Source organism: Melanostigma gelatinosum, assembly GCF_949748355.1.
Source record: "Melanostigma gelatinosum genome assembly, chromosome: 5".
NCBI classification, from domain to species: Eukaryota; Metazoa; Chordata; class Actinopteri; order Perciformes; family Zoarcidae; genus Melanostigma; species Melanostigma gelatinosum.
In genome coordinates, this window is record NC_136638.1 from 4861909 (window position 1) to 4875177 (window position 13269).

The window sequence follows — 13269 nt, forward strand, 5'->3', positions numbered from 1 at the left end:
TTCGTCATGAGAAACTTTTATGTGGATGATGGACTGGCCTCATTTCCCACCGTGGATGAAGCCATCAATGTTCTGAAAAGAACAAGGGAGATGTTAGCCGAGTCAAGCATCAGGCTACATAAAATAGCATCCAACAGCAGCAGTGTTATGGATGCTTTCCCATCTGAAGATCATGCCAAATGTCTTAAAGATATAGACCTGTCATCCGACCCTCTGCCTCTCCAACGCAGTTTAGGCCTCACATGGGATCTACAAACTGACAGCTTCTCCTTCTGCGTGTCTGATAAGGAAAAACCGTTCACTAAAAGGGGCGTCCTATCAACGGTCAACAGTCTCTATGACCCCTTGGGGTTCGTAGCACCAATCACGATTCAAGGCAAAGCACTTGTCAGAGATATCTCAAAAGAAGAGTATGATTGGGACACTCAACTACCTGTAGAGAAGGAAATCCAGTGGAAGGCCTGGAAAGATTCTCTAATGGAACTTAAGCGGCTCCAGATCCAGAGGACCTACATTCCTGTTTCTCTACTTGCTACTGTACAAAGAGAAATTTGCGTCTTCGCAGATGCATCGACTATTGCTATATCAGCTGTAGCCTACCTTAGGGCAATCGATAGAGAAGGACACAGCCATGTTGGGCTCATCATGGGGAAATCCAAGCTGGCTCCACGTCCTGCACATACTATCCCTCGTTTGGAACTGTGTGCAGCTGTCTTGGCAGTGGAGATTGCAGACCTGATAATGGATGAAATTGATGTGGAGATTCATACAGTCAAGTTCTACACAGACAGCAAAATTGTACTGGGCTACATTCATAATGCATGCAGGAACTTCTATGTATATGTGGCCAACAGAGTGACAAGAATCAGGAAGTCCTCTCACCCAAGTCAGTGGCACTACATCAGAACCAACCATAATCCTGCAGATCATGGATCTAGGTCTGTTCCCGCTGCTCTTCTGAAAGACACCAACTGGTTTTCAGGTCCAGCCTTTCTGACAAAACCCGAGAAGGATGAGTTTTCACATCCAGAGATATTTGACCTTCTACATCCAGAGACTGATGTAGAAGTACGCCCTCAAGTTTCAACCTATGCTACAAGAGCTACAGGTGGACTTCTCGGCTCCCATCGCTTTGTAAGGTTCTCCAGCTGGAAATCCCTTACCCATGCAACAGCTAGGCTCATCCAAAAAGCCAGAACCTTCTCCCGAACTTCAGACGGTGGGAGAGGATGATCGGTATTGCACGTCGCATTTTAGACGCCATGTTGTTGAAGGAGAACAGTCGTCTCTCACATGAAGTGCTGGCGACACTAATGGCTGAAGTCATGGCAATCATGAACGCAAGACCCCTAGTTCCAGTGTCCTCCGATCCTGAGATGCCAGCAGTTTTCACACCCGCAATGCTGCTCACTCAGAAGACTGACGCAGTTTCTGCTCCGTCAGGGAAGATGGATCTCAAGGATCTCTATAACAAGCAGTGGAGGCAAGTCCAAAGCCTTGCTGAAACCTTCTGGAGACGCTGGAAGCAAGAATACTTGGTGACCCTCCAGCCTCGCAAGAAGTGGCAATCCGAAAGACCAAACTTGCAAGTTGGAGATGTGGTACTCCTAAAACACACTCAAGTCAAGAGAAACGAGTGGCCCACAGGACTTATTGTTGAGACCACTCCAAGCCGGGATGGCAGAGTTCGGAAAGTTAATGTCAGGATCATCAGAGACGGTACCCCTAAGGTGTATTCAAGACCTGTTACAGAGGTTGTACTGCTCCTCAGTGAGGGAATATAGTGGTATTATAAAATACCAGGCGGGGAGTGTTCTGCCCCCACATTTCTGTGTTGTAGAATGTCATTGCCTTTTCATGCTCGCATTTGGCCTTCCTCTCTTGCCGTAGTTAGTACCTCGTTGTTTTGGTATTCTAATGAAAGGACACGCTGCACTAATGTTTCACCTCTTCTGTTTGGTAACTTTGAGAGACCTTAGTCTTTTTACTATTCTGCTCTTGCTTTGTGCAGGAAAGCTTAACAGATAGCTAACAGTAAATCCTTTCAATAAAGACCCAGGCATCCGTTGAAGAGTTTCAGGGCTTTAGTTAGAAGTTCTTAATTTTTGTAAAACTGTGGAAACACAATATGAAATATGGCCTTACAAACTGTCCATATACACATACATGAATACATAACAACAATCCAGCATATAGCCAACATGAAAGAATGTTCGACTAGCTAGCTTCTAAGCTAATATTAACATTGCTGTCAATGGAGAAATGCTAATCGCGATTAGCATTTAATACAACGCAAATACTATATTAACAGAGCAAATACAATAGAATATATCTTCTCATGCTTCATGACGAAATACTCACAGACTAAGGTCTCTCAAAGTTACCAAACAGAAGAGGTGAAACATTAGTGCAGCGTGTCCTTTCATTAGAATACCAAAACAACGAGGTACTAACTACGGCAAGAGAGGAAGGCCAAATGCGAGCATGAAAAGGCAATGACATTCTACAACACAGAAATGTGGGGGCAGAACAACAACACACACAAGACATTTCAATATCTGAGGACAGCACTTCATGAGGGAGGGCAGCAGGGACACCTGAGGCCTCATATGTTTGACAGACAGCCTCACCTCAGCACTGCCAGCAGGTGGTGGGGGAGGGAGGAAGGCTGGACCGGGCAACTCCTCCTGTTCCTCCATGGCGACGACCTGACGGGCTGCAGGCGGTGTCAGGGTGGCAGCTGCAGGCGGCGGTGAGGGAGCTGGTGACACTGCAGGCTGAACCGTGACGAGGGCTGCTGGAAGTTGAACGAGGTGTTCTTGGTCCAGCATGGCCTCCAGCAGCTCCTCGTCTGTGGGCTCGTCCAGTGCAGCAGAGTCACCAGCCCCCTGACGTGGTGCAGCTGAGGTGGAGGGGGCAGGAGGAGGAGGTGGTGGCGGGAGCGAAAGAGAGGCCTGTACATCTGAGGCTTAAAGAGAATTAAAATGTGACGGTAATCTTAAAGGATAAGATTGTTGTGTTAATATTGAGAGACGGACACACATTGAGCCAAGCTGCATATAAAAACTACAGGAGCACAGAGGGTGGTTTTGAAGAGAAAATGGTGACGATGACGAACACAACAGATTAGACATGTTGATCAGACATGTTGAGTGAGTGATGCAGGCAGCAGACAGGGGACTAGAGAAAGCAGGGTGAAGAAAATGTTACTCTGCAGGTGCTCTCCCATTAGTGATGAGTTAGTGATCTGAGATGTGCACCAGGCAGACATCAGATAGTTTTCCATTCAACCCAAACTTACCAGTTTACTCTCCTCCTCTGATTAAAGAAGCATTTTAAAGTAAAAAAAAAAAAGTGTCAACAATGAATTCAGGTCTTTCTGTTATTATCAAATCGTGACCCGAGTATAACTTTACTTTTTACTTACACTTCTCCAAATCAACTCCTGCCTTGACCAGCTCTTCATCCGAAGGCTCCTCAGACCTGGAGGAGGACAGAGCTAGTCTGAAGGGGTTGAAGTGGGAGGCTGTAATCACACGATGACAGAACATAACACAGTGAACACAGGAATTTCAATAAAGTTGAACAAACTCTGTATATAGTTTAGGCTGGACTTGCCTGGAAATGCAGGCTTAGTGGCCACCATCTTTTTAACATGGGACTGCATTTCCACCGCAGACAGAGAACGCCGCCCAGAGACAAAGGCCGCAAGTGCTGAACCAAGAGGCCTATAATAAGAATAAATGACACACAGCAACATTAATGATGAGACAACATTGCAAATACTAACATTCTTCAGGGAGGTCATCCAGGTACGTCAAAGTCAGAGAGCTTTACAGTAAAAACACGTACTGTGATGCACTCTTAGCTCTCTGGCTTGCGGGCGAGACAGAGGCTGTGCTGCTGCTGCTGGTGGTGGTGGTGTGTGAGGTGTGTTGATACCCTCTTCCTTTGATCAATATTGAAAGAAAAAAACAGCCTGAAAGTGACTTTCACCGTTAAATGCTGTAACACGCTCCGTTCACGTGAACGCATTACTGCTTTATATCTGTTCACTAACACTCTGCATTGTTATTCGGGGACTTGTTACTTGAAAAGGAACAGCAGCAGTAAAACTGTATTTCACACTGTGATGATTAAACTGTAAATACGAGTGTAACGCTATGGTCTAGCTGACGTCCATACAGCAGCATACAGCGGTGCGTTAGCGACGTTAGAGTCCAGCCAACAGCTGCTAAAACGGTTCAAACAGCCCCAACGTTAGCTGGTTAACACAAAGCACAGACAAAGAGTGTAACGTTATAACTTCAGGTATTAACATTAAAGTTTCACATAGTAGGAACTATAAAGCTCAGACTGTAATGTTAGAGTCTAGTGAGCATCCATCACTCAGATAAGGGCGGTAAACTAAGTGTGACCAATGTCCGAAGTTTATATGAGTTCTACTGTGTTGTACATTCATATCTAACACAAATTAACAAGCGCTATATCAATAAAATTGAATAAAATTGAAAGTATTGCACTTACTGGTAATACCTGTGTACGTCTCAACTTGAACTGAGCCCTCTATAGCGAGGATCCAACATGGCGGCTCCAGATTTAGAATTTGACACAACGCAGCCATCTGATTGGATCTAGAATTTGACACAACGCAGCCATCTGATTGGATGGCAAAAACTTGGATAGCCTGATTGGCTCCTGGAATTTGACACAAATTGAGAATTTGACACAGAGGTGCAAGGATGACACGCAAATTCGTGAATCGTTCCTTATTGCTGAAAATATGATTTTTTATGAATATTTTTATGATTTATTTTCATATTTGGTGTGAAACAGCGTGTGAAGCAGCGCCACCATGGCCGCTGTCAGTACTGCAGCAGTTGGTACTGCAGCAGCAGAGCGGAGCTCCTTCACTCTGAAGACATGTCTGTCGTCAGACATTCAACTTTGACATTTCTGCTCTCAGACTTCACCTCGTTATTTTCTCACTTCTCGTGTTGCATGTTTTCTACAAACACGGCAGTTGTCTTTATTTGTCTCGAGGAGAATTTGTGTCCATTAAAAGTGACGTTACCGATGATTAACGTGAGGATGACGGTCCAGTGTGAGGTCTCTGGTTCTCCTCGTTAACTTCAAACAAACTTCTTCTCATCGGTTCAGATATGAAATCAAATATGTTGTTACGTGTAATGTTTAGTGTGAAAGTGTTTCCACTAAACCTCGGTGTGGAAATGTCTTGTTTTAACGTGTCTGTTTCCTGGAATGTGGACGAGAAACCTGCTGAGTTTCTTTGAGAAACGTCCAGTAATTGAACTGAAAAGACTCCTGTTGCTGTAAACGTGTGTTTTCCTGATGTAGTTCAACGTTAGAGCCGATAAACCTCGAAGACCACAGTCTGTGAGTTCTCCACAAGAAACAGTCTAAACTGTGACACATTGTGTGATTATTATCACAAATGTTTGTTCTTCGGTTGATTTTGTGTTCGCCCAATTCAAGAGCAGCTCCGTCTGGTTCAGAAAAGTTCTCACAGTTGATATTAATGATGAAGTTTAGTCCAGTTAAGCAGCAGTATTTGTATAATTCAACAGTTTCTGAGTGCAGTTCTGTTGCACACGCTCACTATCAGGTAAAGACTGAACTCAGTTAGAAGTTAGATTTTAATTAGTGACGATAATGCATTAAGATAGTGGACTTCCGGTGACACTTCAAAGTAAAAGTCTTTTTATTGGGCACAGGATTGTGAGTGAGACGTAAAGAAATGTCAGGCGAAGCAGGAACAGTGATGAGTCTCTTCTTCTTCTTCTTCTTCTTCTTCAGATGAAGAGTCGTGTTCTTCTTCCCTCAAAGTTGATACAGAATTTGGGGTTGTCTGATTGGCTCCTCAAAGTTGACATACAGTTGAGAATTTGACACAGAGAAGAATAGTTAATAGAGTATATGGTAGCCCATTGTCCTCTGTGAGCGGAGGGAGGGCACGCGGGCACTGCCCCTGTGCATCTGGTGGGATGCAGAAGGTTGGCAGTTCAATCCCTGCCAACGGCAAAGTGTTAAAAAGTGATGAAATAGTTGGCATGGTCAGCAATAAGTAGATTATTAATAATAAATAGTTGTAACAGTGCTTAGTAGGTAGACTAGTAATAAAGTAGCTGTGTAATAACATCTGTCTTCCTTGTCTCTCCTCAACAGACACAGCATTGAACAAGCTGCTCATATATTAAAAAGTTCCAATGACATCTTGTGTTCTTGGGATCATTCTGCTCATTCAAACATGTTGTCTGTTAACACAGTTTCTAATTGTTGGAATGCTGTTAAGCATTCCAACTATTGTTATCCTGTTTCTTTATTCCACTATTTCTTCCGTCCCCCGTTTCGTCGCAACGCTTCTTCTTCTTCATTTTTTAAGCTACAGAAACCGTTCAACTATCAAAATGTTCAGCTCCTTCAGCTCATGTCTGCTATGACTTTTTCTATTTCTAACCTTTAAACTTTTTGAATTATTAAGCTTTTTGCAACTTTTTTTTGAATGGGTTTCTATGGAGAAGATTTTCAAATCCTTCAAAAACCTCAAAAACTTCTTCAACTTTCAAATCCTTCAACTACCTCATACTTTCAGCGACAGACACCATTTCAACTTTCAAATGTTGAGAAAACCCTCAACTATTGCCAACATGATTCAGCTTTTTGATATCTTTTAAATTTTTTGAACTGCAGCAATTTAACTTTTATGATTTTTCAGCCCTTTTCTGACTTTATAATGGGTGTGTATTGCGCATCTTAGAGTGCGTGATGTCACCGCTAGAGTGAAGAGCAGCTTGAGATTCTTGTGAAAAAAACATTTGTATTTTGCCACTGTGTCCACAATCTTCACTCTTCATGCATAATTTCTGGATGTAGAAGTAGCTAATATTGTCCTTGTCGTAGAAAAATGACTGTGGAATCCCACAGATTTCCACATTTGACACAGAAGCCGTTAATTGAGAGGAAAACCAACTTTCTGCTCCATAGAGACCAATGTTAAATTTTGCTTCAAAAACATCTTCCACAGAACACGGTACCCCATTTCTAGATCGCCAGTTAAGCCACATTTCTTACACTACAGACACAATTTTTACAGGATCTGTTCTTCAACTCATTCTTCCCCTCAATTATTAATATCGGAGCAATAGGAGCTACGGTTATGGGAGTTTTGATGATTTGTTTGAGTGGTGTTTTCCTGTTTTATCTCCATGAAATGGCTTCAGGCACACAGGTGTTTGCGATTGAGCCAATTAGCGATGTTGATAAACACACAGACTCACAGACACACGCGCACATACACTCCTCTCCCTCTCTCTCTCTGTGTCTCTCATACAGTCATTCAGGTCTTAGGGATCTTTAGAGGTCTTTCCCCCCTCCTCTACCCCCCCCCCCCCCCACACACACACATACACACACACGCCGTTTTAAAATAAAAGCCCCACAGAATGAATCCTAACTGAAATGCTTGTGATGAGCCTGTCATTTAATCACCGGTTTGTGTTTATCTAACATTATGATTCTGTCTCCTCTCCCCTTCTCCCCCACACTCCATTTCAAAATAAAAGCCCCAGAGAGTGAATTCTAACTGAACTGCTTGTGATGAAGCCTGTCATTTAATAACCTCTGTTTATGTGTCAAACATGATGATTATGTCTCCTCTCCCCCTCCCTCCCCCACCCAGTCCCACCCTTTCAAAATAAAAGCCTCATGGATTAACTGTATTTAAACGTTTCGCTCAAAATTAGGCTTTTTTGTTGAAATAATGAATGTTCTTACTAATACTGCGACAACTACTACTACTGCTAATATTTCTAGTATTACCACTACTACTACAACTTTTGCTGTTGCTACTATTACTACTACTGCTACTGCTATTACTGCTGCCATAAATATTATTACTACCACTACTGCTATTACTACCACTACCACTAATATTATTACTGATACCACAACTGCTAATACTGCTATTCCTGCTACTACCAGTACTAATAACCAGTACTAATACTACTACAGCTATTAGTACGACTGCTGATACTACTACTTCTACTACTTCTTCTAATTACAAATACTTCGACGACAACTTCTACTACTACTGCTACTACAAATATCACTACTGCTACAACTAGTACTTATTCAAATGCTACTCATACTTATACTGCGAATAATACTTCTACTACTACTACAACAAATATCACTACTGACATAACTTCATATTTGTAATCTTTCAACTTTTTGAATTATTCAGCTTTTTGCAATTTTTTTAAATTGGATATCTATTTTCTATGCCCCAGAGACAGAACAACAGCTCCATGAGATCTGCTCTCTGAGCTCCTGTGTAAGAAATTTGAGCAAAAACCGGGGTGGTTAGTAGATATAATAGTGTTTAATAATTCATAATTAAGATTCATAATTAGTCATAATCATAAGGGTTTTGGGGATGCATAATTAAGATAAACATAAAGTGCTGTAGGATTATAGAAGGGAGTAAGTCATAACTGACAGGATTTGAATGTGTTTGTTGCAGGTAGAGCGAGATGTGAAGACAGGCGTTTACTGAGGTGTGAGCGTAGGTAGCCAATAAAAATTGAGATAGACGAAAGGGGAGGAGTCGCGAACGAATATGAGGGAGGGATATAGCAAAGCGTTTTTCTCTTCTGTTAGGTAGCGGTCCTGGGGAAGACGTGTTCTCCTGGGACTGGGAAGAGTTTTTTCCAAAGTGGGTTAATTGTGTAATATTTCATGAGATTAATGTACACCATTGCATAACTGTAATTGCAACAGCAGGATTAAAATCCTTTCTGACGGTAAACCAGTTTCGGTAACGTTTTAGCGCCGTGTGTCTGAAAAGCTATCAGACCACGTGTGCTGGCCTGCTACACGCTCCTCGTGAGGAGTTTTTATCTCCACAAATTTGGACGACAGCGGCAGGACTTCTTGCGGGACGAGACATGCATGCGGGACGGCATCGGTCACCTACATCTCCAAGGCGCCAATAAAAAGTAAGAACAGCACCTAACGAAGTCTGTCTAGGTAGTTTTAGGACATTTAGTGGAGATGTGGCCGACCGGCGTTTGCTCTGCTAAGCATGCCTTTGTTCTGTGAGGACGAGGTGTGAAAATAAAAGGAGTGTGAGCAGGCCGTTTTGAGCTGAGTGAGTTGCAGTTTGCAGTGAGAGTATATTTGTAGAATGCATTAAAGGGACAAGTCCAGTGTATACAGAGGATCCTAAGAATAAAGAAATTAAAGGCAGACAGCGCTGTAATTAAATCATCACATTGGTATCAAACAGCTGTTGGCTAAAGCGGACTAATTTTGCACATACTGAGACACTCTGGCTCGGCGGGTGCATTTTTGGGTTTGTGTTGACAACTAGTTCAAAAGCAGGTATGTAGCTTGGCGAACTGAAATATCGTGGCATTCCGGCTTAGGGGTGCAATCCTTTGCGGGTTTAGACCACGAGTTTTGGGTCTTGAGCATAAGCTGTTTAGAGAAGCTAGGCTAGCGGGAGTTAGCTTCTGAGGCTGCGGCTCCTGGAAGACACTCTTGCTTGCTTTGGCCGTGCAAAAATAGAGGATCGTGTGGATGATTCAGAAGACGTAGAATAATGGGCTTTTGGGGAAACTAGACTGACTGAGGAGAGTGGTGTGACGCTGGAAGTTTATAACTCGTGATCATAACGTAACAATGAACTCAGGTCTGGAGGAGCTAATAGCCTGTTAACCGGAGGATTTAAGGTTTAATAAAACCGGACAATAAGTCCAATAATACGTGTGACTAGTCTGTGTTTTAGCAGCGTGGAAATACGTTTAAATGATGAATAACATTGCATGATCTGTGGCAGCTGTATGAGGAGCTAACGTTAGCTACGACGTAGCTCCGGGCTTATTGTACTGTGTATGGGAAATAAAAGTGCTTGTAAAGAAAATAACTGCTGGATTGTGAGAGGAGACAGAGGGCGTATGAGTGAAAATAAAGTGTGGGATTTTGGTGAAACTTGTGTGTGCGTATGCTCTATTAGAAGCTCCGTTTTTGCTGTTAGCATTTCCGTTAGCATATTTGCTGGCAAAGGCTAAATGTAAACAGGAAGGTAGAAAAAACGTAGAAGAAGAAAACGCCAGAAAGCAACTCCACCAACTAGCGGCCAGGAGGAGTAACTAATAATAATAAACCTAGTGTTTCGAATCTGTCATTACATTAGTACTAAAACAGGCTGACATCTGGTGGCTTAGAGAGACAATCACAGCATAGTTTTACGCCACCCAGTGGCTTCCTAGATAAATTACACAAAACAGTCTTAGAGATTCATTGTCCATGACCTTTGAGCTTACATCCTGACTTTAGTTTTAATTAAGCATTATAACTTTAGTTGTTGACTTTGGTTTTAATTCAGCATTTTAACAAAGATTAATGGTTTCAGTTGTGCTCCTTCAATTCGTGAACTTAATAGTGATTCATTAGTAAATGTGATTTATTATTGTGCTGTGTGGTGTTGCTGAGGTGTCAATGATTGCAGTGTGAATTGTAATTGTAGTTTGACTTACATTGGCTTTGCTGTTTGAATGTTTTGAATACAGTTATTGAATTTGGATTTTGATATTGATAATTTTTTTAATTGCTTTTTGTAATTGATTAATTATTAATTTTTTATTTAATTTTAATTCTGATTTTGAACTATTTGAATTTTGATATTGATAATTTTTTAATTGCTTTTTGTAATTGATTAATTATTTATTTTTTATTTTTTATTTTAATTCTGATTTTGAACTATTTGAATTTTGATATTGATAATTTTTTATTGCTTTTTGTAATTGATTAATTATTAATTTTTAATTTCATTTTAATTTCGATTTTAAACCATTTAAATTTGATTTGGAATCTTAATCTTAATTGATTTTTTTATTGATTAATTATTGATTTTTTAATTAAGCGTAATTTTGATTTTAAACCTTTTGAATTCGAATTAGGATCTGATTTTGATTCTGATTTAGGTGTTGCGTTTGTTTAAGAGTTCTAGCTTCAATTTTGGTTCAAAATTTCTTCACGTATCCCGTCTTGACTAATTTTGGTACATTTACTAATTTACACAGTTCCGAAGAATCGACTTGACGCGGACGGTGCTACGACGGGTGAGTGAACGTTGAGCTCACCTAGGAGATAGAATGGCCGTCTTAACTGCTCAGGAAATGTTGGGAAGAGCCAGAGAAAGGATGGAGGACCAAACGGTGCCCAAAGAGAGGGGAAAGGAATGGGAGAGGATGAGAAAATATCTGAAGAAGTGGCAGAGGAACGGGTGGTTTCCAACGGTGACGGCACCGACGGCTGAACACAGATGCAAAGTGTGGAGAGAAGCTGCGAAGGCTAGGAACAACGCTGTTGCAGATCATGTGGGAGCCAGTCGCCTGAACAAATTAGGTAGGAGCAGGGCCCGCAATATGGAAGAAAAGAGGTGTGCAGATACCAAGCGTCTGCTCACGTACTGGAAGGCGGTCGACCCGAACACCCTTCCAGATGCAGTAGGACTACCTGAGGTCCTGAAGGAGACTGGCTTCAAATCCACCACCACTCCCAGACCTGACACCCCTGGCAACACACCAGTATACCCGTCAGTGCTGACAGAAGCACATGGACAGACTGGGCTTTCCTCACCTCCCCCGCCATATGTGAAAGTGAAGAGAACAATCTATCCCTCAATCCAAGCACCTATCTACAGAGTCAAAGGGGGAACATTGGATATGGAAGAGGAGAGTGAAGAGGGAAGCAGGTCTGGGAACGAGCTTGAAGACATCAGCCCACAGACTGACAGGACAGGAGTGAAGGTAAGTACTCCAGAGAGTTGCCATGACCAGCAAGGGGCAATGGGGGGCGGAGTTGAAGGAGAGACCTCAGGGCCCTTCGGTGATATCCAAGCTCCAGAGATGTTGCCCCTGGAACAACGTTATGAAAGGGTGGACAAACAGCTTATCTGGGACCTAGAGTGGTCAAGAAACCATCAAGAATTGACATCAGGCAAGAAAGGAAGACAGGAAAAAAGTGAAGAGGAAAAGGAAGGGAATCTGAGGATGGGTGAGTATAAAGCAAAAGGTTACTTGTTCCTCACCCCCGAGAACAGACGGACAGCAATCACCAGTGGCGATGAAGACACTGATGAGGACAGAAGAAAGAGAGTAGAAGGAGAAGATGGAGGTCGCTCACCTGCCAGACGATCCAGTAGGAACAGGAGGCAACCAGAGCGCTATGGAGATCATATCTATCCTGTAAGAGGTGAGATGACACCATTAGCCCATACCCAACAGTACCCCCTGCTGGTAAAATCCAACGGACAAGCTGAGTTTGTGCCATGGGGACATCGAGACATGGACGCACTGGAAAAGGCGTTGCCACCGCTGGCAGGTGGAGCCAATCCGTGGATCCGTGTCTTTGAAAAACTCACAGCAGCTGATAAATTGGCATTGGGAGACATCCGTGCCATGATAATCCGCACAGAAGGAACAGCCCAACTGAATATTTTGGAAGTAAGTACAGGAACGACCAATAGGGGGGATGAAACCTCATTTGACAACTTCCGAGGAGTTTTCTGGTCAGCAATGAGGGGCATCTGGGCCACAAAACCCAATATGAACTCTCTTTCTGGACTGAAGATAAAATCAGAGGAAGAGACACATCAGTATCTGAAAAGAGCTGAAGTAGAGTGGTTTATGGCCACAGGAGGGAGACATGACAGCGATGAGGCCACCACTGTTGTATGGCGGCACACTGTACAGCAGGGCCTGCCCCCAACAGTACAAACAGCGCTGCGTGGAGTAGTGGGATTGAGTAACATGACTGATGCCATGTGGAGAGAACACCTTACTCACTACACCCAAAGGCATCTAGCGGAGGAGACAAGTGGAGAAGACGACATAAAGAGACTGACGCAGCGACTGTTGAAACTTCAAATAGCAGAGGCTGACAGAGAACTCAATAGAAAACTTCAGGCCAAGAAACAGATGATAGCAGCAGAAGCCCAGCAGCCACCAACTCCAGCAGTGCCAGCCCCCATGGTGGAGTACTACCAGCCTCCGCCCTATAGAGGCAGAGGACGTGCACGTGCATCCAACAGAGGCAGAGCATATGGAAGAGGCAGAGCTTACCAAGCAGGCGGATATGGCCAACCAGGAAACAGAGAAAACCCTGACAGGAGTGATGAATGCTACACCTGTGGGAGATGGGGCCATTGGGCCCGAGACTGCCCAAGGCAAATGGGAGGAGGAA